At 44.7% G+C, this 25672-nt stretch overlaps 1 protein-coding gene across 4 annotated transcripts in view; it reads right to left on the bottom strand.

Moving 5' to 3' along the window:
* Positions 1-23662, bottom strand: part of tncb (tenascin Cb) — a 70657-nt gene extending 46995 nt beyond the window's left edge. For 2 of the 4 annotated variants that reach the window (XM_078087070.1, XM_078087072.1), the window contains exon 1: positions 23502-23662. The gene's annotated coding sequence lies outside the window, so the exon portion shown is untranslated. The remainder of the gene's footprint in view (positions 1-23501) is intronic. The other 2 variants (XM_040195584.2, XM_078087071.1) reach the window with 1 other exon arrangement.
* Between the last annotated feature and the right edge of the window lie 2010 nt (positions 23663-25672).

Here is a 25672-nt window from a genome sequence, read left to right as displayed (position 1 = left end):
CCTACTGTTTTAATTTAAATGTTTACAAGTTTTACCGAACACAACCAAGAGGTTTTGTTGCCAAAAACATTCAATACCGTAAATTCCGGACTATAAGCCGCTACTTTTTTCCCCCGCGCGTTAAACCCTGCGGTTGATACAACGCTGCGGCTAATCATTTTTACGGGTTAACTCTCGAGAGCGAGACAGACAGGTGCAAGTTACGGGCAACCAGTCTGTCTGTCGGAGAAGGAAACAGAGCGGCTGCACGTAAACCATTAATGAATTAATTGTGAGACGTGGAGACGCAATGTGAAGAACTCCGGCACGGCCGTTTTTCGGCCGCGTGGACCGGTGACGTGCGGTGAGGTTCATGGCTGGGAGGCACTGACGCTTTCAAAGTCACATTCACAAATATATGAATTCAACAAAGTAGCATAAATTCACCATTCAACTGGCTGCTCGCACTTCGACTACTGGTTATGTTTCATGTCCCGTATCCTTTATTCTTTTATAATACGGGGCAGATGAAATCAAGCGTTCTGATTGGTTGGGAGTGAGTCACGGGGTGTACTGAATTGAGCCGTAATGTAACGTTACCTGTTTAAATTGACCCGAGCGTTCATATCAGTGCGGTGATCAAAATAACGGTTAGATTTTGCTAATCATCAACTAACTTCTGGTGCTAAGCTAACAAACGTCCCAATGCTGTTTGTCTGCCAGCAGTACCATAGGCTGCTGAAATGCGATACACAAAGTTTGGTGGCTATAATTTGTTTTGTACTGAAAGGCTATTTACTTACTAATAATGTCGCGAACAACATAAAGCGATACGGTTGGCCGACAACACCCTTAAACAGTACATTATTGGTGATAAGGTACAGCCCCTCGCACCTTATTGCTTAACTATTCTGTTTAAACGTTCTTTTACATTTTTAAAATATTATTACAAATAAGGCTGGTCTTTTATTTTTGCCGTGTACAGCAGTGTGTGCATGCTCTTACCTTTACTTTACGTAAATCGTTACGTCCATTCGCCTCTCCTTCTGCAAAAACATCTCTATGACTTTGGTGTGAACGTCCTCTTTATCTTCTTTTAGTTTCAACAGTCTCTCTGTCTCAATAGACATCATTGCTCGGGGTGAAAGTCGTCTTTGGTCCGATTCAGACTGTATGTTTTCAGTTTTCAAGGACTGATAATGTGCACTTGACGTTCGCTACTGGACTGTTTTAGCTAGCACATGCTAACTATGCTATCGGTCTGTACTACGTGAAGAAAAACAACAGCGGAACGAGCCCGCGTGCTCACGCACGCCCCCTTCAGGCGGGCGGAGGTACTGACTCCGCCTCCGCACCAGTGACAAGCAGGAAGGAGGCTCCAGTCCAGCTGCCTCCTTACTGCTTTTTAACTGTGCCGTTATGTCAGATTAGCAAGACTAACATACGTGAAATACAGGAGCCAGACTATGGGGAGTGAGGACATGTGATAAAACTGTGTACAAACATTACACTGGTGACACATGGTCACAATAAGCCGGTGCGGCTTATATATGTACACATCTTTTTTTCGTTCTAAATGTAGGTGGTGCGGCATATATTCAGGTGCGCTCTATAGTCTGGGACTTACGGTAGTAATTGTGGTATGTTTTATTTTATGTCAATAACATCGTTTTTTAAAGCAAGGAAATATTTCCCTTGAAAAGTATGCAAGACTGCGGAATAGTTGGAAGGGAAAGTAGTTTAGCCGTAGACTAGGAATAGATAGGTACCTGCACTACACCATGCATGTATTTTAAACCGCTCTGGAGGACCCTAAGACTGAGTTGACCATTTTTTTTCCATTCTAATGCAAACGACCCAACCGGTTCCCACATTATGCAGTGGTTGGCCTTTCAATGACTTTGAGTGTCGCTGTTTAAAATGCCCATAAACACTTTTGCCTTCAGACAACTGTCAACAGTTCGTCAAACTAATTCCTTTCAAGAGTATGCTGGCCTTAGAAAGGAGGCCAGTCTGCAACGGAGGTCCCAACCTTCAGAGCTTCGACCTTCAGAGCTCCGACTGCAGACAGAGACATGGATGCAACAATGTGACGGTTCCGTAAACAGCGAAATGCTCCTCGCAGTTACTTTGAATAGACGAGCAAGTAGTATATGACTTATTCATCGCACGTCACCGTAGGCCGGTTGAAAAACTCCCCGTGGCATTCCATGCAGGGAACATGTAAGGAATTTTTTGCTGTGGATGCCTCCAGTTCCACAAGCAGCGAGTGCACCAACGTAAGGAGATCTCTTTAGAAAAGCAGATGAAGTGAGAATGGCGATGAGTAAAAATGAGCCAATGTTTTGTGTTCCTTCACTGCAGTTTATGAACCAGCTTTCTGTCTCACTCACGAGGCGTTCACCCCCCCGTCATGGCCGACCCCACTGGGAGTACACTTCACACGCTGCTAATTGGTACTTCTTCTTTCACATTATCTTGCTGTAAAATCGGACATTGTGTATCATGAAAGGGCCTCAGCGAGGTCTTGTTTACCTGTTGTTGGTTTTCAATGCCAACATAATAAAATAAATCTTAAATCTCCTCATTTCTACGTGCGGCACATTTCAGCAAACAGCACATTTTTTCTGTGATAGCATGTAACAGAACGGATGCCTCTGCAGACTTGGTACTTATCTCTTCTATTTTAAGCTGTGCAGCCCCTATAGAACAGTATGGCACATCCCACCCGCCGTTTCCTGGCTGAACCCAACCTCATATTTAACATCACACAGGTGGAGACAGACACGCAGCTACAGCATATGTCAGACTTTATTGCTTTGCAGATTAGCAAGTCGGGGAGCTCAGACTATTCCTACAAGCCCATAAAGCCTGAGCTGCAGGAACATAGCTTATGGTTTAAATATGATGCGATTTGTGCCGCAAACCACAACAGAAGCGTAAGCTGCAGGATTCAATCTGACAAGAAGGATCCAGAGCTGATATTTTACTATCGGAGGAACGCTGCGCTGTGTCAAGAAGAGTTTAAATTCGTCTACTGTGTCCTGCTTCCTCAGCATACAAAACACAGAGCTCCCTCAGTCGTTTCTGCTCGGGGGTTTAAATGTAGTTAATAGACAAATTATATGTAATTAAAAGAACAGAACAGAAGTATAACACAAGGCAACAAGATACACAACCAAACACAGAAAGTACAACCAGAGACGGATAATACAACAAATTACAGGAAACACAACCAGAGACAGTTGATACAACCAAATACTGACAAAACAGTGGATTATGGGAAATAAAATGTAAATAAAGGATGGACATTCAGATACAGATAATTCAACCAAATAAAAAACTACAAAAAGGAAACACAACCAAACACAGCAAACACAACTAAATACACACAATTCAACTCAAAACATGAAATGCAACCAAATTAAGGAACTACAACCAAATACACATCATTTGGAACAGGCACAACAACCGAATACAGAGGATGCAACTACGTGTAGAACGCACAACCAAATACTAACACAAAACAGAAACTGCTCAAGTTTAAAAACACAGTTATTCCAGTTTTCACATTCTGATAAATATAAACAACATGATGTTGTTGGTACCGTAGTAAAATATGGCGCTGCTTTTACTCCTATCAAAGTTGCTCATTGTACAGATATGCAGCATTAATGTTGTTGGACCATGAGCAGTACAGTCCTCGTCCAGGTCACCCGGTCGAAATGAGCCCCCTGACCGACTCCACGCACGTGCACGAGTTATTTACATCAACTTTCCCAACGTAACTCGTCCTTACTGCTTAACAAACATTGGATTTTGATTCTGGGAAAAAAAATGTCACAATTGTGCTGTGTGTAATTGTGTCACATTTCTGTGTTCCTATAAGTTAAGCAATATAAAGCTGCACTAACTGAAGACATGGACTCGGGACATCCTCACAGACAGGGCCCATAGTTAAAGCGGCGCAGCTCCATTCAAGCCCAGCATCTCTTTATGGTCGCTTTACCACAGCCTGTCTGGGCAAAGGGTTCAGGCTTGTGTCTTTTACCCCCTTTGTCTGCTCTCCTGGGGGACGTGAATGGGAGTTTGGGGCCCGAACAAAAGCCAGATCATGGGTCTATGGGGGGGACAAATGAGCTTAGTTTGGGTAATGGCAGCCAAAAGGAAAGGGCGGTCTGGGGAAGTATTGTGGCTCACCTAGGACCGGAACGGGAGGGGACATGAGTTCTCCACCGCCAACAGCTGAGATCCTACTTCCCACAATGCACATGCCCCGTCACTATCGGACAACAACAACAACAACAACGGGGCCGTCTAGGGCTGGTGAAAAGGGGGGAGGGTCACCAGCTGATTGCCTGTTTCTCCATGGTAACTGAGCTTCGATCGGTGATGTCGTCCAAATAAAAAGGAGGGTGAACTATGACCTCTGGCTGGTGATCATCCCACTATCTATTATGTATTTCTGCCTTTTATACACTCCAATGTTATATGACATTGAACTCCCCCATTCAGCATTAGAAGAGTTTGGTCAACAAAAAAACAGTGATGAAAAAACTGCATAAAAGCCCTACAATTCTTTTTTTAATAAAATCACTTCTTTTGCCATTAGTATATATCTATATCCATATAGATATGATAGAAATGTATATTCCTTTAGGGACTTGTGAGCAGCAGCCAGGCCTTTTATTCTGGGATCAAGATAACACCTTTGCTTTTAATAGAGATGGAGTTGAGATTTCTCTAAATGTCACCTTCTCACAAATGCCATTTGGATTCCACTCGCCTGCGATGCTTCCCCCCCCATGAACTCCCTTGTGGTCTGCCGCTGTTGCTTACTCACCCTGCAGACGGGTTACTCTGCAGGCACGTTGCTTGTGTTCAGGAGACATGGTTACTTTACTGCGTCTGCACACCCGGAGCCCCGATACGTCGCTGCGTTCAGCTATTGGGACGTTAATGTGGTCCATGATGAAGTGGCGACGGCGTGGTTTGATTGATCACACATCTGGGGCTGAATTGATCGACATGACACAGCCTTCTCAAGAGGCGACCTTTGACCTACGCAGATGTTAAATAGGCTCTCGTGCAACACACAATTTGATAATGAGAAGTCAGGCTGTTGAGATATTGGCCATCGGTTAAATTGCCTCAATTAACTTTAGGCAACAAAAAATGGCTATTTGTTGAACAGTGAACACACACATCAGCCCCCCCACCCTCTTAATATTTGGAACCAATAGATTTGTATGATGCAAAACCTGCAACCTAACGTTGTCAACACTACTATTCATATAAATGATTCATTATTTAAAACGTATCTTCTCCTCAAAAAATCTTTTCATCACTAAATTATCTTAATCCTCCAACTTTATTCTCAACATCTACAGGACACAGATACAGTAGGTGAGGAATGTTTTGAATGTGCAGAGCCTTTTGAACATTTAGCATAAATCTTGATAAAACTGAGAATTGAGCTATTCCATTTAAGAGTCTTTAAGCCCTTTAAAAGTCCCTTGTGTTGATTGATTCTCTCTTACTGTCCTGACTGACATCTACCAGCACCTGGTTAAGCGGATGAACACAGAATCGGTGATGTGACTGATGACCGGCGGCGACCCCTGCGTACGAGGCCGGCCGACGGGCTGACAGCTGACGTGTGAAGCGGCAGGAGATGAGCTGATGAATAATGGGTCCTTGTCAAAGCCTTTTTCACTCTGCTTTGCACGAGGCAGCGCAGCTACTCCCGTGATTGATACCCACCTCGGGACCGCGCTCCCATTGGCTGTTGGTGGTCCCCGAATGGGAACAAAATGGATCTCTTGTTTCAGCCGTGTCACGCCGCCCGCTATACCTTCATTTGCTGCCGTTTGCCAAACCATTAGAAAAAGAAATGCCATGTTTTATAAATCTATTGCGGGGATGTCTGTCAGAGTGTGGCGCCATGAGTTTTAATGAGAACTATTCTTTTACAAACACGAGGACAGAGTTGTTTCAGTTACAAACTGAGGCACATGGATGTTAGCTTTTATAGCTCATCTCCAAGGTTCGTATCACCTTGTTATAATCTTTTCTCTCTCGTCAAGCTATCGGAAACGCACCACAAGCCAGACTTTTGTGCTCTTCAAAGCCCCGTCATTTACCACTATCGAGCTCAGAAGAATTACCTGCGAGCATTGGCGAGGCAGCCCGCACCTCCGGAGAGGAAAACACCCGTCCGTCAAGGCGGGGCAGCAGCTGTGACGCGTGGAGGGCAGGCGGGTCAGCCGAGAGCAGAAGGTCCGGCCGACAATAGAGCTCGGCCTGCAGGAGGGGTTGGGTCAGGGTTACTGTAGGCAGCTCTCCACGTATCACGCTGAGCAGCTGTGGAGAGGTTGGAGTGGCGCTCGGCTCCCCGCTTCCATTATACGTGTTCTCAATCAGCTTAGAGGGCGAGCCATTAGGGCGCCGTTCCTCACGTCACCATTGTGCTCCTCAGGAGGAACATGGCGGTAATTTGCCTCTCATGAGCCTCTAAATGACAAGTTCTGCCTTATCTTTGTTCATCTGAACATGTTGGTATCCCAGTCACACTAGTAGAACTAATGTTAAGAACTGAGTGTTTAATGTCTATTTGTTATACTTTTGTCACCTCAAACAAGACATTTAAAGTGATTTTTAGTTTGTTAGTATTCTGTTTTTACTTCAAATTATTATTTTTGATAATAATGGGTTCCAAGTAATTGTTTTATCGTTTCGCAATTGAGGCTTTCAGGAGGAATTCTTGTCTTGTTAGAAACAAATATATGATACTTTGGCAAAGTAAATGAAGTCCCGTGAAAAAATCTTACCTAAGAATTGAGACATTGTGAACATATGGCACACATGTTTGCATGTCATTTCCTTTCCATTTGTAATTTTGTAATTTAGTTGTTCATAACATCATGTTAAATACTGAATTGTATTTGTATATGAAATGTGTAAAAATACTTTTTTGAAGACACAATCACTATGGTTCCTAGTCAATGCGTCAAACAAATGATTTCTTGCATTGTAGAAGTAGAAGAGCTTCTCGTTTTTTCTCTCAGCTTTAACGCCTCTGCAAAAACAAACAAATGTTGTTAATGATTTATCTTCTCCTGTGCAGGATGGAGAGACGGAGGTACAGAGGCGGGAGGGAAGGATGGAGGGAAATGGGAGCTACTAAGTGTTTATTAATGATAAACAAGCTCCTGAGACTCCAGAGAGCTCGGTGATCTCCTGAGGCGCAGAGGCTGCTCTATTCATTCTATTTAAACAAAGGGAAAATATATCTGGAGCCCTACTGCGCTCACTTACGGAGCCTTGCAAATGTCTCGCACACATGAATTACATCCAAATTTACCCCAGAGCTATTCCTTAATGTTTTCAGGTCTGTTTGAATTCTAATGGATTCCAATTATGCCTGGAAACACAGAGAAAGGGAGAGGAAGAAGATGCAGGCTCCCCGTTATAATAGTGAGGTAGCAGAAATAAACCATATCTCTGGGAAAGAAGCCTGTTGGTGAGGTGAATACCTACAGTCAGGTGTTCTCAGTGGATTAAATGCATCATCCACAGAAGCCCGGCTCTGATTTTCTGTCCCAACAGGTTATTAATTGCATCCCAAGCACGAATCGACCCTTGATTACATGCATCTAATGAAGCAGCAGGAGGCTGAAGCTAACTGATGCTGAGTAATGACGCTGACCTTTTAGAGCCGTGGTCCCCAACCACCGCATCCACCAGAGAACATTTCTTTCATTTGACTTTTTTATCTGGAAAATATTTTATTTTGAAAAAAGACCGGATTCTCTACTAATTACATCAACCAATTACATTACATCTTTATCATGTTTATCAACTACTATCACAGGTTTTGGAGAATGCTTTGTCATCCATGTAACTGGAGTTTTAGTTCTGACACCTGACAAATTGAAGTGCATTATTACGCCCCCCCCACCAAAAAACTGCAAGCTTGCAAACATAGATAGAAACAATGCCCAATTTAAAATGTCTTAACCGAAAATGTATTATTTGGCATCAACAGTATGCAAAACGTGTGAATAAAGCTTAGGCAGCCTACTTGACCTATGACTAAACGTTTTCACCAGCAATAACGGGGCCAATTGAATTGCCAATTTAGATACAACCATCATGCTCGCATTCCCTTCATCAAAGATTCCTCTATCTGTTTGAATCCACCTCATGTGCTTCGTGTAGCTCATGTTTCACTTGTCGATGCTCCGAGAAAATACTCTCCAATAGGTCGTGTGCTCTCACGTCTCACCCCTGTCTGACCCACATCTCAGCAGCTCTGCTGCACATCTGTATGCCTGGAACACAGAGACAAGCAGAGTGAACGGCTGAAGGTTTTAGTGGCTCGCTCACTGTTGAGGTGCAGACTTTGGAACAGTAGCCGGAGACTGTAACGGCTTCCACGATGGTGTTTAACATGTGCCTGCGCCTTTGATGCTGCCTGAACACACTAAACACTCCTGAGCCTCAGCAATGTTTTCCTCCTCCTTTATGTTCACACTTTTCCTTCACATTCCTCAGCTGTGTGTGTGTGTGTGTGTGTGTGTGTGCATGTATACGCTCCCGTCCATGTTGTTCGCACAAATCTGGTCTGTTGCGAGGGGCTGAAGCTGCAGCCGCGGTACCGGCAGCCTGTAATTACAGCGGCAGCTCCAGTGTGAGTTGAGAGAAGCCCGCTGGGTAATTGCCACTAAGAGCACCGGGGGAAGTAAGGCTCCTTTACATCCAGCACTTATTGGAATGGATCAAACGGAGCCAGAGCAAATTGACAAGGGCTGAGAAAAGAGAATAAATAAAAAATGACACATCGGAGGCTGATTGCGTGGAAGAAAGTCAGCAGCAGTTTCCTCTATACGAACACAATGAATACTTAATAGACTGCAGCTGGATGTGCAGGCATATGAGGGTATGTATCCAATATTTGGTGCTCAAGTGAGATGTATAATAATATTAAGTCCAGTAGACCTGCTTATCCATAAAACTGGAGGAAACAGACACTTTGCCTCAGGAAACACTAATGGCAAAAAATAGTGGTTTAAATGGAACTTAAACAAGGATGAAAAGTGGTCAAACTATTGTTTGACTCCCCGATGTGGTCTCAAATCCGTCTGATGTGGCCTCCCCCTTCGAAGCCTCCAGGAAAGCTAATTACAGCACGCGACCAATGAGTATAGACACAAACACACACACACACGTACATGCGCGTGCCACGGCGAGCCGGTAAAAGACACATCCCCAAGGGTCCATTGTCTCGGGGACCTGACAATTTACTGCAAGCACGGTCTGCTTGCTCAAATGTACAACGAGCTGAAACGGCCGACAGCTGAGGATCCATCAGAGCGGAGCTGGTCGTAAGGCAGAAACACGGCCATCTGTACTCTGTTAGCTGGGGTATTATTTATAAAGCAAGATGGAATCTCTAACTGATATCGAGCATCCAGCTGAAATAGGTCATGTTGCTTCCTCTGATATGAATCTTTGCTCTCAGGAATACTTCTGTACAACTCAAAGTACTCTTATAGAATAACTAGGAAATGAGTAACGCATGTACTATATGCTGGAAATATACGTATAGGCCATATTTCACGCCCGACTCGTCACCCTTTAGCAATCGGAAACCAGCATAACGGCATCAACTGGCGTGGTAGAAACAGCTAAACAATAAGAGGTTGAGGGGATTGTTGGGTCAAACGAATGACCTTCACCCAGGAGACAGCTGTCACTGGCCTCAGTGAAGCCACGTCAACTTGAGATCTCACAGTACTTTAGTAACACAAGTTATACAACAGCTCTATTCAAGTGGATTTGGTTGTAAGTAAAGCACATGATTAAATAAACGTTGAAAGTTTTCTATTAAAAGACACTGTGTAACAGGCGGAAAGAGACACACCTAAAGAAAGGGCCGACCCAAAAGTAGTTATTATATCTCCCTCTCAAAAGTGGGCTGGGAAAAACGCAGTTGCAATAGCTTGTTGGCTGAAACGACTTGGAGTCTTATTGGTAATAAATTGCTAATCTGTGCATGCCGTACTGTTTTGACAAATTCTGCAAGACATATGGGACTGTTATTGAAAACATACTATTTAGTGCCACAAATGTGAACAAAACGCATTCACAGATTCCGTCGTCTTACAACATAATATGTGTAAACATGGCGGTGCATGTTTTAACTGAAAATATGTATAGGATATTAACTACAAGTTATACATATATAAAACAAGCTAGATGCAAAATGCATATTGTGGGGCCATATTATCACCACTGTCATGGCTTACCAGTTCCTGAGTTTTCTTTTTAGATTTCATTGGCTGATATTCAAAGAGCAAGTTGTACAAAGATGGTTTGGGGAATCCAAACACACAAGATTCAGAGGAAACACAAATGTTCTTCCAGGAGGCCAAATGAATGTGTTTTTCAATCATCTCCAGGTTTTGGTGCTTTGGAGGGGCCGACGCTGAGGTCGGACAGGAACCATTGGACCGAAACTAAGCTTAGGACTAGTTCCAGTTGCTGCTGTTAAACCCTACTTCTGCAGTGTGAACATTGTTATAATGTGCTAGCATAATACGCGTCAGACACAGGTGCACGTTTTCTGGAAGTTGCACCACTTTTACATTTCAGGTATAGTTCCCAGATCAAATATACTTGTGTGCTGTTGAATTGGTAAAAGAAGTAGATGTGAATACTTCCTCCCACACACAGTCTTCCTGCCTGGTGAGCAGCCGCGTCTTTCAAACCCTCTGTTTGTAACACAGGCCTCTTGTTAAAACATTGTCGCCTCCAGGACCAATGACATCATCAGGGTTATTTCCTCGGACTCGGCAGCCACCATTAATGAACTTCATTTACACAGCCTTTTATCCATTTAGCACTTTACATTGTGCCTCTCATTTACCCACACACACACACACACACACACACACACACACACACACACACACACACACACACACACACACACACACACACACACACACACACACACACACACACACACAGAAAGCTACCATGCAAGGAGCTGGCAGGACCATTGGGAGAGAGTTAATTCAACGTCTCTACACTTCAAAATGTGGAAAGTGGTGGATGCTATGGAATACCATTTTGTTAAATTAAAAAAAAATAAGTATGCTTATAAAATAAATTAAATTGAGGCAGTACATATGTGATATTATTATTATATTAAAACCTAAATAAGCCTATATCAATATATGAATAAATATGACTTTGAAACCAATTGTGACATAAAAATACAATTAAAGTAAAGCAAAGTAATTTCAACCCTTATAGACATATATTTAGTATATTTACATATGTATTACTTAATAGATTTATCATCAATATAATCATATTTAGCCATTGATTTATTAATTAATAGAATGCCATTCCAAAGTGTTTACCCTTAAAGGTATCTACTGTGTATAAACCAACCCAGCACCAAACGGCTTGTACATTAGAATCCACAGGTTAAAGCCTGCAGGAGGATGAAAGAGATCGGCATCGGCGCTTGTTTAAGGGATTTACGGGGGTGTGATTGTAAAGCTCTGTCTCAGCTTTCAGCAGCATTTTTATTTGTTCTGTGCTCGAGCTCGACTACAGAGCCGTTCCCTGACTCACCCACTTCCTGTATCAGAAGCGGCAACAGTGATCTGTTTCTTTATGATAGATCTGGCTTCTTCCTCTTCGCTGAACCTCTGTAACGATCCGTCAATCGCTATGACTACCGCTAGCGGCGGGACTATGGACACGGCTTGAAAACCAGAACATTGCAGCATAAATTGGAGCTAGCGTGCAACCAGCAGGGATTTGTTCAATCCAAACATTTTTCGTGAGTTCAATCCAGTGAAGCGGCGTTGGTCGGGCTTTGGCGGCCTGCAGCGTGATCTCAGCCTTAATAAAAATAATCAACCCTGCACAGAGGCACTCGACTTTTACCTCAACCTCAGAGCAGTAAAGACTGAAGCGCAACGCATGGACCTTAATCTCAAATCATATTCACGCCGTTCTACACCAATGTGCCAGTCTGCGTTTTTTTTGGCCTCATCATCGCTGAGAGCCCAGGAGGGTTGGGTATCACCGCGGCTCCTGCTGCGTGATTGACGAGCCTCGCCGCCTGTGTAATGTCATTGCGCGGCCGGCTAGCGCGATCGCTGGAGTCAAACAGAACAAGGCCTTCGCATTGACGCGCTAGGAGAGCACAGGGCTCAATGGCCAGTACGGCGTGTCCAAAGACGGTGTGTGAAGTGTGTGACTGTCTCGGTGGCAAAGAGAGAGACGGGGATGATTTCTGATCGAGGCACTCTGAACACGAGGACACATGCCTGAACAGGAGGGGAAGAGACGTAGCAGTCCTACACACCCTCCAGCCAATCGCTGGATTTTTCTTTCTTTCTTTTTTCAGAGAGACCGGTACCGAGATTTTTTTGCTCGTGTTGCAGGATTGGAGGGAGCACACACACGCAAAGGCTCGAAAATGATTAGTTAAACTTGAAGGTTACATAACTATCTGCGTTCTGACCCTCGCAACCTTCAAATCTCTTGACCCTCAACCAACCCAAAACAAACCGGGGTTTGGGTTGGTTGCCAGCGGTTGGTTGCCAGTGGTTGGTTGCCAGCGGTTGGTTGCCAGCGGTTGGTTGCCAGCGGTTTGCGCTGCAGATAGAGACAGCAAGACAACTTGAGAGACAACTTGAGAGACAAACCAACGTGTTTGAACTAAATAGATGGTATCAGCTGGATTAGGAAGGGGACCTGAATTGTAACACATGGTTATGGTTACAGATCTGAAAGAAGCACAGCGGCTGTAGCGTTGGAGCTCTGACCCACTGACTGTGACCCACCCCCAACCCGTCTGATAGCGCAGCGCTCTGAACACCTCTCTGGCATCAGTTGGGGGACAACTTGGTTGGGTTCATGAACAGATTGTGATCTGGGTTTTAGTCCCTAGGTATGTAACCTGCCCGCTGGTAGAGTCCCAGGTAGGTCTCTACCAGCGGGACTCCACTGCAGCTGGTCTCCAGGCAGATTGGCTGATCGAGGGGCTCTTCACCCACTGAGCGAAGGACCTTTTCCCTGTGATGACATGTAGGAAAAGGCCATCCATCAACTAATTGAACCCATGACATCAAACAAGTGGAGTGAATGCATTTCTAAGAGTTGGCAATCCGATCGGTCATCAGGGGCTGAAATATGGCGCTGCGTGTTTCCTACGTCTTTACATACCCACTCGCCTTCTCCTTCGTCATGCAGAGAAGAATAGAAGTGAGGGAAGAACTTCCTCACTCTCAGACATATTTCTGCCAAAGGAAGTCCCTCTGGACTCTGGTAATATACCGCCTGTCTGGGGCATTTGTGGGCCCCCACGAAGCCGTCGGATCCCTGAAGCTATTATTGTATCAGAGCTTCTCTGAGTCAAATCAAACACGGTGCCTGACTACATCCTCGCTGAGACCTGAACCGACTACTTTTGTATATGTTTGATGCTCATATATGTGTACATATCTACCTCCGGGTAGAAAAGGAGGTGAAAACCAGATATCCATCACATATTATGTATGGCTGTGATTCCTTTGTCTTGCTCTACGACAGCTTCGTTCAAATGTGTCAGCAACTGGGGGAACATTAACAGAGGGCGATGTCAGGAGGGAACGAATGCTCATTGTAAGATCGTACGTCCTCCTCTTCGTCTTATTCCTAAAGGTGTGTAGCACATTTTTTTTCCACTGCAGTGTGATTTTTTTTCTTTCACGCTATGAAAAATAATGAGTAATGCTCTCACGTTCAGTGCATTTCGATTCCATTTCCCCAGCAGACACTTTGACCCTTTGTGTGCTACATTTATTGAGTGAAGCAAAGTCACTCCGGTTTGATGGTGGCTGTGAAAAGTACAGACAAAATCCAGATTCTGCCTGTGGTTACTGCAGGTTATGGAAAAAAAAACAGCACTTTGGTTAAAAGGTTAAAAATGATTGGTATTTCATCCAAAGGGCACATATGATGAACTCACACTTCTTATCGGATATGTGGAGTGCTAAACCACCCCACAAAAATAAGACCGCCCAGACACGGAATACAAAGTTTGATAGCAGTATGAAACTGCTCAACTGAAAATAACGGGCCCAGTGAACGGACGGCACAAATTAAGACGTGGATGTTTCTCCCAATTAATGAAATGGCAGTTGGAACACGATTCAAGTCCGGAGGAAACCCAGCATCCGGCAGAGAATCAAAGCTCAGTCTGTGAGCAGATTCAACCACGCTCGGCTTTTTGAAAAAGTCTGGTTCGCTTGTCGAGAAGAAGCCACATCTCTAAAGGAATAAAAGTATGCTAAAGCATTTTGACACACTGACAGTCTTTGAACTTCCTGGTTTTGCTTCTAAAGAGGTCTGCGTGCCGGGGGGGGCTGTAAATCACTGTTACAACAACACTAAGCGTACGCGGAACCACTTCCTGCCACTTGTCACATTTATTACATTACGTGACTCTAACTTTAGAAACATGTGGCAGCCGCGCCGTCCGCCGCGGAGAATCTCTCCTTACTTAATGACGACATCAGAGAATTTAATAGCGGCCTTGAGAGTTGGACTCAAGGAGATGATGTCACGCAGCAGCAGACCCAGAAACGTCTGCGTGCAGTCTGGCGAGACCGCGGCGCTGTCCTCTTCCTCGCCAGCTTTGAGCTCACTCACCAAGTGTGATTAATAGAATACTCACTTTTAAAAGGAACCATGTCTAAATCGAGTAGTTGGTAGTCTATGATGGTAATTATCGCGGGACCCGTCCCGGCCCCACAGTTGGAAGCAGCTCGGGGGCGCGTTGACCTCATTGGCGCGGTTTGCCAGCAACTACCGGATTATCTGGTCACATGCCGGAGTGCGGCACTCCATCAGCATTAGCGCTTCTAGCGGTGCAACAGAGGTCCCTCCACGCGCCGAAACACCGGGCCCGGTGGGGCGGCGGCGCCCGAGCGTCATCGTTACGCCATTAAGCAGGCGGAAGGGGGGAATGGCTGTGCAGCCACTTAGCGAGAGTGTGTATTTAAACACACTTGTTCTGTGTGGGTTTGCTTTACTCTCCTCTGCTGTCGGCGGTAAAGTGCCTCAACGCCTCACAGCCGCGGCTCGGATATCGCTCCGGCTCACCGCCGTCCACTACATCAGCAGAAAAACACCCAGCACTGCTGAGGTTTTCTTTTTTCCCCGAGGCAGTGCAATCTCCCAGCATGCTCTCTGACGCGTCCCTTGGTGAAAGGACGCGTCCCCCAACTGGACCAGTGGACATTTCTGCTGGTAAGTGTGCAGCCCGGCGGCCTGGCAGAGCGACAGGCGATCCGTCCCGCGGAAGATGGCAGCCTGAATAATGCAGCCGCTTGTTCTGTTTGAATGAAAAGGAGTTGGCGCCGGGGGAAGGTTCTGCTGGCACATGATCCGGTGGCAGGGTTCCCCCCACTCCTTTTCTAAGGATATGGGGGAAAGAAATAGAGTCCTCAAACCCAGTGCACCTTCGCCTCATCACACATTCCAGAAGTGTTCCGGTCGCAAATGTCTCAGCTCAAAAAAAAAAAAAAAAAAATCCGACAAAGAGGTAATTGAGCTCTGGGAAGGGTGCAGCGCAGCGTAACTACCTGTTACGAATAGACATCAGCCCCCCCCCGCCCCGCCCCCTTCCCCTCCGGCCCCCTCACAACCGAGCTTGTGCCCATGGAAACAGGAGCCTGAGAAAAGCCTTGTGCAAGGTGCTTTTTCTTACCCTTCTCATCCCCTTTTTTTGACAACATTAATTGCTTGCCAACAGCACTTGACTGTAGCGAGTTGAAGCCTCCCTCTCGGCAGGCTCGGCCCAGAGTGACCCGGGGTGGGGGGGGGGGGGGGCAGAACCTGCAGAGTGTCCCTCCAAGCGCCAAAGCCACTGGGGAGCCGGGTGGTTCGCGTTCGACGTGATTAGAGAGCCGTTACGAGTCACAGAAGCCCCCCGGGGCTCCGCCTGGCACGACTCTTTCTTTGCCTTTTGTACGGGAGGAAATTATTTCATCCGCCAGTCTCGTTGGCACCATTGATAAGGTGTGTGTGTGTGGGGGGGAGAGGGAGGCATCATCAGCTTCCTCCTTAACTAGGTCACTGTGTTATTCAAGTCCAGCAGGAGACTGGAAGTTTTAAACTCCCCCTCATCGCTGGAGATCTGGAGATGGCAGAGAAAAGGAAGAGAGGAAAAACGGGGCGAATCTAATTTCATTTCTAGAACAAGCGAGCGTAACGCACAATAAAGCTTGGCTGATTTGGCACTTTTCCCATTTAATCGGAGCATCCATCTGCTGGTGTTCTGTAATGGGCCCAGTATGGATAGCAGGGACAACAGCAACCGTCAATTTCACCGTTATACAATTATTTGAACTGTTGCTGCTCCGGCTCTTGGAGGCTTTTTTAAGGTTAGCGCTCTCTTGACGCGCGTCGTCAACCTGAGGATCATTTAACGGAAGAAGTGGATGCCCCGCCGCCGAGAGTCTCACGTGGCGCCGGGAGGCAAAAGCCAAATCGTCACCCTTAGCGGTCATGAGCCCTCGACTGGTTTTCTTTTGAAACGTCTCCGACACAGAGCAGCTTGATGAAACAGCCGATTTGACTTATAAAGCCTCAGCCTGCGGCTGGCGCTCAGGGAGCCGGTGTTCTCTGAAAGGAAGCGCCAAATAGCCCGTAATAAGGTGCCTCTTAAGTTAGATTGCGGGAGTCTCGATGCAGCGATCGTCTTGCTCCACGGCGGCTGGAGGTGAACATGAAGATGGGGCTCATTAAACTTTAAATAAATGATTCTGGTGAGAAGCACAAGAGCGGTGAGGTGAAAAGGCTGTTTGTTACCTCTGTGAGGGCTTCATGTACCTACCTTTCATTTCTTCTCCTCTTCACTGCTGCCCGTGCATTCAACAACATGGAGTCTGCAGTTTTCCTCACTCAGAAGTTCAATTGTCCATATGAAATATTAACACGCATGGCCTGGTTACAGAGGAAATGGTTCCATACGTGTCAAACTTCACTTTCTTTGTCATGTTTTTGTACATAACGGTGTAAGAGATTCGCCATGTGTGGTATAGAATGTTTTATTGTCTTTACACTCTGTTTGATTGTCTTTTTTTTCATAAAGCTGGAAAACTTAGTCCACATGTATGTGCTTACACAACACGTCAGCTTGATGGGTTTGTTCTACAGTTTTCTTGCGTGTCATGAACGGAACCTGCCATGTTTGGAACAAAGGGGTGGCGTAGAGACGCCGTATATGTCTCTGGAGGCGACCTGTCAATCACAGTAAGCCCGCCCTGAAGCATTATGCTCTTTCTGGTCTATTTGACTCAAAACGCGCCATCATTTACTAAATGAAAATCATTGAAGAAGACTTGAAACTATATATTGAGACCACAAACTCATGTTTACAATGTTTACTGAGTAATAAATGCAATCAGAAATAAAGTCCTTTCCTCTATATAATCAGACTTTCCTTTTGCAACCAGAGGAGTCGGCCCCTGCTGGTCATTAAAGATAATGCAATTAAGACAATTCCGCATTACCTTCACTAGGCTTATGTGAGCTACGGTTAGCAACCTTCTGCTCGTTAGCTGATGCTTTGTAACTGGGTCCGTTTATTAACTTCATAACTCCTGATCTTTGTTCGTATTCAAAGAGACTAATTAGATCAATAACCAGCAACATACAAGGCCAAAATATATATAAACGACATATAATATCAGTATCCAAACTGTAGTTACTCTTTTCAAACCTCTGTACATTGAACGTGTTTGGACTGAAGACCTTGAACACTTGTCATTGATTGACCGAATCCACTGTGATAATAATTGGAAGAAAACAACAGATCAATCTAAATCTTCTATCCATACTGGTCCCATTATATTGTGCCAAAGTCCCTGCACAGAATCCCAGTGGGTAGCTCGCTATCTAGATTTAATGTAATGGGCCCAGTAATGGGATTTAATAATCATGGAACCCTCAGTGGAAAGAAGGAGGAAATATCTCATCCAAGTTTAAGAATTTATGTAATTGTTTCAATTAAAATAGATTCCAAATATATTAAAAGGAGATGCGGTGGGTGTCGCCAACTGTGGACGGGGGTGGGGACGGGGACGGGGACGGGGGAGGGGCATGAATATGTCAGTGTGCTTGTTTGTATATGTATGTAGGTAAAGGAACTATGTGTGTGTGTGTGTGTGTGTGTGTGTGTGTGTGTGTGTGTGTGTGTGTGTGTGTGTGCGTATACATAAATGGGGTTTTGTTTTTCATTGTACTTTCATTTTTACGCATATTTTTAAATCAAATTGAAATTGGATTGCAAAAACCCCACCAGTTAATGGCCGTAATCTAGGTGAGGTTAGTTAAGGTTACATTAGCAAACATTAAGGACCGTGAACTTGTAGGAGGAATGTGTTATTTAGTCTTAAACTCCATCATAAAATATGATACATTCATATTAGAATCATAAACCTATTTGCACTAAATACAACGACTCTGTTTTCATCCTTTTATTGTTTACTGTATTCAAACTTCATCTCTTTGGTCACTTTTGATTTTGAACCCTTTTAACAAATGGAGAGATTTACTGAGGAATCACATCTAGTTCTCAGACTGGTGTCACAACTAATGAGCATTTACTGGAGTAAAATGCTACAATGCAGAAGAGTCCCTCTTCTATCACGGATCATACATGTCAAGTGTCTCTCACCATATGGTGTCCATAGTGATACTGTTCATCACAGCTTTAAGGGAACTTATAACCAACGCTCAGAGAGACTCTGAACACATCGTTTGCTCGTGCTTTGTCGCCTCCAGAGCCCCCCGCCCCCTCCACGGCTGCCCAGCCCCGTGAGAGGAGCGCGGCCCGCAGGCATGCAGAGCTAATGTGTGTGCACGGGTGTGAGGGGCTAGGGCTGGCGAGCGGTGAGGGCTTCCTCTGCCGGCGGCGCCCTCCCCAGCTTTGTTCCGCCCGTTATCTTCGGCGGCAGATAATCCTGAATGTGCTTGCGTGGATCACAGCTGCTTCGCCAGGGAATCAACCACCGGCTCATCGTGCATGTTAAACTCATTACATATTCAAAAGGGGACTAAATCTCCTGGCATATCTGCTTGCTGGAGGGGCACGTGCATATGTGCGCGTGTGTGTGTGTGTGTGTGTGTGTGTGTGTGCGTTAGCCTCCTCCTCCATCCTCAAAGAGGCTTTGCTAGCAGCATTCCCCCTTCTCATTTAACCTTCCCCTTTCATCCTTCCCCTTGTTCACATCCACTAAAGCATAAAGACTTGGGGAATCAGTTGGACTCAAAACTTTACATTGTGGATTCTTTGTGGATGAGATAAAACCAAGTGGCTGTTGGCACACACCTAAAGCGGTGTGGAGAGCGAGAGATGGATAGATGTGTGTGTGTGTGTGTTGTGTCACACAAGGACAAGGCTCTCACCAAGGCTCCTTTGTGTTCCCCAAAGACACGGCACTATCGGAGGGTTAGATTACTGATCCTCCAGGGGGTGAAAGGTCAAATGGACCAACCTCTACCTAAAATCTTGAATTGAAGCTGCGATAATCAATATTTTTATTCTACAATGGATCGGATGGTGGGAGGGTTGCGTGTGTCATCACACAACGAGGCACTACCCCTCAGCTCCGCTGTTCCTCTCTGATAAGATGTTATCAGCTGGAAAGCTCCCAATCGGACCAGCGAAATATATAACTGGGATATGGCTTGACATGTCAGGGATTTGTTCCTTACAACAGGGCTAGAAGTGGCTTTAAAAAGGTGGATAGACACATTTAGTCTCCATAACTATTCACAATAAAAGTCCACCCTGTTCTTCTGCTGCTTGTACTTTTCATCCAGCTGAAAGTCAAACAGTAAAACAAAGCAGATCTCGGACAAACAAGAATGAAGGAGAGAAACTGAACTTCAAACCACGTAGATTCAGTTGGAACACACACACACACACACACACAGTCTCCTTCAGAACATGAACATAAACATGTGAAGCTCCGTCCCTCGCCATCTTGGCACACAGCCCGACCACGACAATGAGAGCCACTGAAAGCAGCAACGCCCTCAGTTATGACTAACTTTAAACGCTAGAATCATTTAAATGGATACAAATATTCCCCCAGGACAGTCGTGATGAAAAGGGATATTGGCTGTAGAGATAAAAAATAGTTTTTGTACCGAGCTGTGAACAGGTTTTTTTCTGTTTTGTGAAATGGGGATCTGTGGAGATTAACTCTAACAAAAAAGATTTGAACAGCTGATTTTGGCAGCTCCAGGAGGCTGCCGCTGGCTCGCAACACGTGTTTATGTGAGCGGGAGGCTGGAGGTCGTGATGGGTCGGCGTTGGACGGAGAGAAATGATCACGACTTGCTTGGGGAGATGTTGGGCACACTGTGGCTCGCTGAGTAGCGGCTCAAGGCGTAAGTGGTGCAGCGCTGTAGCTGGTGATGGAAACGCATATCAGCACAGCGTGCTTTACTGGCTCCTCAGAGACCAGCTGCTGGACATAGTGAAGAGTTCAGATAGATCTATAGATCTATACTTTATTCATCTTCGGGGGAATTCGGGAAATTATAGCATGTGAAGAGACAGGTATCCCCCCCTGGAATTGACTAAGGAAGATGCTAAAAGAAGCTGAGTTTGTGTAACAAAATGAACAAAGATGTTGGAGTGTATTGACATTACATGTTGTTGAAACATTACAGCCCTGATAACATACTGTTACTGATGCTTTGCTTAGCCTGCACAGAGTGATCCTGGCTGCAACCCATTACTTATACTTATTTTAGTTAATTAGTTATAAAACAAGCTTTAGAGATTTCCTGGCTATGAACACAGAAATTCAATTAACAAAGATCGGATAAGGAGTGTACTTGCTAAGTATCCAGCCTAATTACATTATATCCCAGTTTTCTTTTTTTTTGGTTCCTCATCAACAGGATAAAGGCTTATATGGATTTTCTAACAAAAAAAGTCTAAAATGCAATAAGTGGCTGTCGGGAACAATAATAATACTATAAAATCACAACATCTGTTTGGTTAAACAGAAAATAACTTGTATTGGATTGTATTCCCTACAGAATAAACCAAATCTGGTTAAAGAGATCAAGCGGATTACACCAACTCCAAAGACAGAGCTCATCGGCCTACTTCAGCACAACCAACAGCTCACATATTTCATATTCTCACACATCATATCACGCAGGGGATTAAGCAGCAGATCGATCCATGTGTCCGCCAATGTGAGGTAAATCAGTCGTGCTGGTAATGCGCTTGTTTGTATTTGTGGCTTTGGTCTGCGGCCGTTGATCTATCTGCGAGTCCTCACCTCCACACTCCCCCACTAATCCTGTCCCCAGACAGGCTGATGCCAGATCAGCAGTGACTTCAGGCTGGAGGGTCCCCGTCTCCACAAATAAGCCCACGGGCCTGAGGATCAGCCTCCATTAGTCATCCCTCTAATGTTTATGTGTCAAGGTGTGGGCGAGACGCCTGAAAGCCATCAAACTACATTACCTGCTTTGTGCACCGTCAAGCTTATTCTTTTTCAGTCGTACGTGCCAGGCAGGATATCCTTTCAAAAAATGCAATTTGACCCTGTAATGTCAGGTATTTATAACCATTTTAAACCATTCCTTTGAACAAGGATTTCAACCATACAGTGATGTATGGTTTTATTGTGTTGAATCTTCTCTTTAACTGCAATGACAGTTCAGGAAAACAAACTAGGAAGCCATGGAATAATAACATAGTGTGTCAATGCATTGAGTGATAATAAATCTCTTTGTAAGTGGATCAAAATTATTTTCCAGCAACATTCTGCCCATTTAAAAAGCAATTCATCATAATGGCAAGGATGGAGTGAATCTCCACGGACCAAGTCCGCAGTTCAACTTTGGTCAACCGCGACACACAACATTGAAGGGTTTACCGTTAGCCTTCCAACTGAAGGAACAATAGGATGGAGAAGCTAGAACTATTTATTAGCGACCTTCGTAAAGTCCATCCTGTCCCGAAGAATTACAATGAGCTGTGTAGCTTGCAAAGCTTTTACCGAGCATATTAGCGAGCTGCAGCAGTCAGTACGATGGTTCAACTGGTCTCAGCATTGTCACCCAGTTCACAGCATCGCCTACACCATGCTTCCTCCACTTTCACACACCACCTTTTCCCCTATTTAAGGATTAATAGGCTGATTCACTTTCAAATACCCAATCCTTCCACAAACTAAACCTGCTTCCTTCATTTGCAGGCTCCGCCCCTTTGCTCCTGATAACACGCTGAACTTGAACACCTGTAAGAAGCCTGAATGCTTCCAAGTACACGAACCCCTGCAGCCCCGGGATCAATTTCACCTCCTGACATTTGGATTTCAAGGCAGCTTATTGGCCGCTACGAGATAAGCAGAGGCCCTTTGTTGGTCAGGAAGACAGAGTGTGTGAGCAGAATAAAATGATGTGTTTAACACGAGTGCAACAAAAAAACAACGAGCCATTGGAATGAGAAAGGGCAAACTGGTCAGTTGTTATCGTGCACGTGGCTCATTAAAACCTCTAGGCTCCTAAAGTATATCTGATATCTAATTCTCCCACAACAATCAGGCCTTCTACACTAAAATAGGTCAGGTAGCAGTGATAATGCAACTGCTTCTTTCATTTGGCGGACATATATGGGAAGGGAGTCACGCCATCCCAGTGCATGCTCAGAATTTGGATCAGGTACTCACATCAGAAGCCCCCCCCCCTACCCTCCACCCTCCACCCCGACCACGTTCCTCAGATCAATACGTCTCAACACATCATCCTCCCGCCGGCCACCTCCATAATGTCGTTGTTCTATTATAATCCATTGTTTGACGATCGATGTGCGATCATAACAAACGCACGGAGTGAAGGCGGCGCTGTGATGTGGAAGCTGTCAGAGCTGTATACGAGGGGGACAACATTATATATATATATATATATATATATATATATATATATATATATATATATATACAGTATGTGTAACATAGCCTTCATTGGCAAACTTTTTTAATGAAAAAGTCTTCAAAAATGGTTTTCCTGTCACCCCCTAAATAGACTCAGGGGCAAAGTGGGTTGATGAGTAAACATGACAGCATCAATACTGCATGAGGCAGAGCCAAACATCCAACGATCTATTTTTCTTTAATGTCGGTAAGAGATCTGGGTCGATTCCTCTTAAAACATCCTGACATTTTTTTTGGGTGCAGATTAATCTACCACATTCAAAATGAACATAGAAATACTAAAAAGGAAGAAAACTAAATAACCACCGTAAAGTTTTCCAGTCAAAAGTAATGTTCTATTACTTCACACACAATTTCTACTTATAAAACCTTGTTTTTTAAAAGAAAAAGCGAACCCGAAACGCCCATCCTGCAAAGTAAAAAAGGCTTAGCCTCTCAACCTGATAGATCCAGAGCCAGAAGAAGAGAACAGTCTACCTTGTTTACTCGGAGCCGGGGCACCTCAGTGGCATTGTCAGTGCTGGAGCTGCAGGGTGCTTGCAGGGTGCTTGTGTTCCCCCAGTGAACTGAAGCAGATGTCAGCAGAGACACCTGCTCTGGCTCAGCCTCCTCCTCCTCCTCCTCCTCCTCCGCCGCCTGCCGGCCCCGGGTGTCGGGGGGTCGCCTGCCCTTGCCCCAAAATACACCCATCGCTCAGCCCCCTTGCATGCTATTGTCTTAAGCACGGCGGCGGATTTATCGACTCATTAGGGCATTTTCTGCACATTCTTCAGCTGTTGCACGAGCGTTCAACGTTGTGCATGAAGGGACTGATGGCTGTTAGCCTGACGTCAAAGCCGACGTTATCGGTGCAGGAATATGATAGCGTGATGGCCTCGATGAGAATACCTAAATTAGTGGTAAGCATGTAAAATGAATTCTAAGGAGCTTACAGTCTCTTACCAAGGGACTAGTGTTGGGTGGGGGTGCAGGCGTGTGGTGGCGGCTGGCCATCTGTTTGTGATGCTTCATGGTGGGCTTGCATGAGCAGCCGTTTGATTGATTGACAGTTGGATAATCCAATCTCTGCTCTTCTGAGTGGGAGTCGGGGGCGAGGAATCTCCACAAAGGAAGATATCGTATCACGCAGACTTTGCGAAACTGAAAAAAAAAGGAAAAAAGCGAAATGTTGTGTAACTGTGGGCAGAGATCTTAGGCCACGGGGTCGCTGCTTTAATCAGCGAAGACGCAAGGAACAGTGACCTACATTCGTCCTCATCTGAATGACAGATGTCCCCGGTGTCTTTGCTGCAGAGTCGTGGTATGTGCTCATTCTTTGGTGATTACTAGCGCACGCCACGCGGCTCAGGCGTTCACGGCTTCTGCAGCAGTTAAGAGCTGTGTGATCTGTGTCATTACACATCCGATGTGATGCTGCTGTGGGCCCAGTTGATCTCACCGCACACAAGCAGCGATGAGCCTGTCACCACAGCATTAACCACAAGGAAGGGTTGCAGCCTCTCATATCTATTTTGTAGCACTAAAGCACCAACTGGACCAGGTGGTCAACGGACCCCCTTTGGGGGCCATGGGGTCCAGGTTTGGAAAAATGTCTTATCTGAGGTTGGAAACCTTTTCTGGCTTTTTTTCAAAGCTTTGAACTGCATCTTGTCGTCTCGTCGTTTGTTTAAATTAACGTTTTAATTATTTGGGGAAACCAGGTAGACAAATTTCCATGTTATTCCCAAATTAGCCCAAAACATAATGGTAAATAATGAATTTTGTTGTTCAATCAAAAAAATGTATAGCAACGAATTTAATAAACAAATTCCTACTTCCAGTTAGTTTTTCAAAAGTGTGGATTTGTTTGTTTTCTGTACAAAGTACCTTTGCAGGCCAAACATGTGAATATGACAACCTAGAGGCCGGTGTATAATTTTTTATAACTTTTTTATTTATATATATATATATATATATATTAATCTTTGCAGCCATACGTGCATCAGTGGAACCCATTATCAACTAAAATGATAAGCAATATTTACGTTACCTACTTACTAAAAAAAATAGACCCTTATGGCTTTTATTATTTCAGTATGTACGATGCTTGCATATTGCGTTGCAGTCAAGTTAACAAAAAACAATCAATTGCTTTAACCAGAATACTGTATTTTCCCTTAAGAAACCTGATACATTGTCTATTCAATCCCTTAACAAATGACTTATTTTCTGTGTCCTTGAGCAGTGGGAGTTTTTTCTTTAATAGAAAAGTATACCTTTTAAAAGCGTCTTTTAAAACTACAAAGAGAAAAGGTAGAGCTGCTAACAAAGTTAGAGAATCACAAAGTCGTAAGACAATATGTCTGACTTTGGCTTTGATTTGGTTAAGCTTCTGTTGCCCCTTTTCTTCCAGCCGAAGATCAGCTCTTTTTTTGTCTTTGATGTGACAAATGTTCATTCATCTTCACACTCATTACAAGTGAAATCTGGCTGTGCAAAAGGCCCGGCTGATCTGTGGGCGTGCTGGTAAGGGAATCCCATCTATCACATTACACACCTGTGCTGTTGTTCTTCACCATGAAGGCAAGGTCAGATTTCACCCACACCCACACACACACACACACACACACACACTGCCGGCTACAAGTCACTGGTATTTCAAGACTCTT

This window comes from Gasterosteus aculeatus, chromosome 13 (assembly GCF_964276395.1).
Source record: "Gasterosteus aculeatus chromosome 13, fGasAcu3.hap1.1, whole genome shotgun sequence".
NCBI classification, from domain to species: Eukaryota; Metazoa; Chordata; class Actinopteri; order Perciformes; family Gasterosteidae; genus Gasterosteus; species Gasterosteus aculeatus.
The sequence above is the reverse complement of the archived record's forward strand: the minus strand, read 5'-3'. Positions and strand labels throughout refer to the sequence as shown.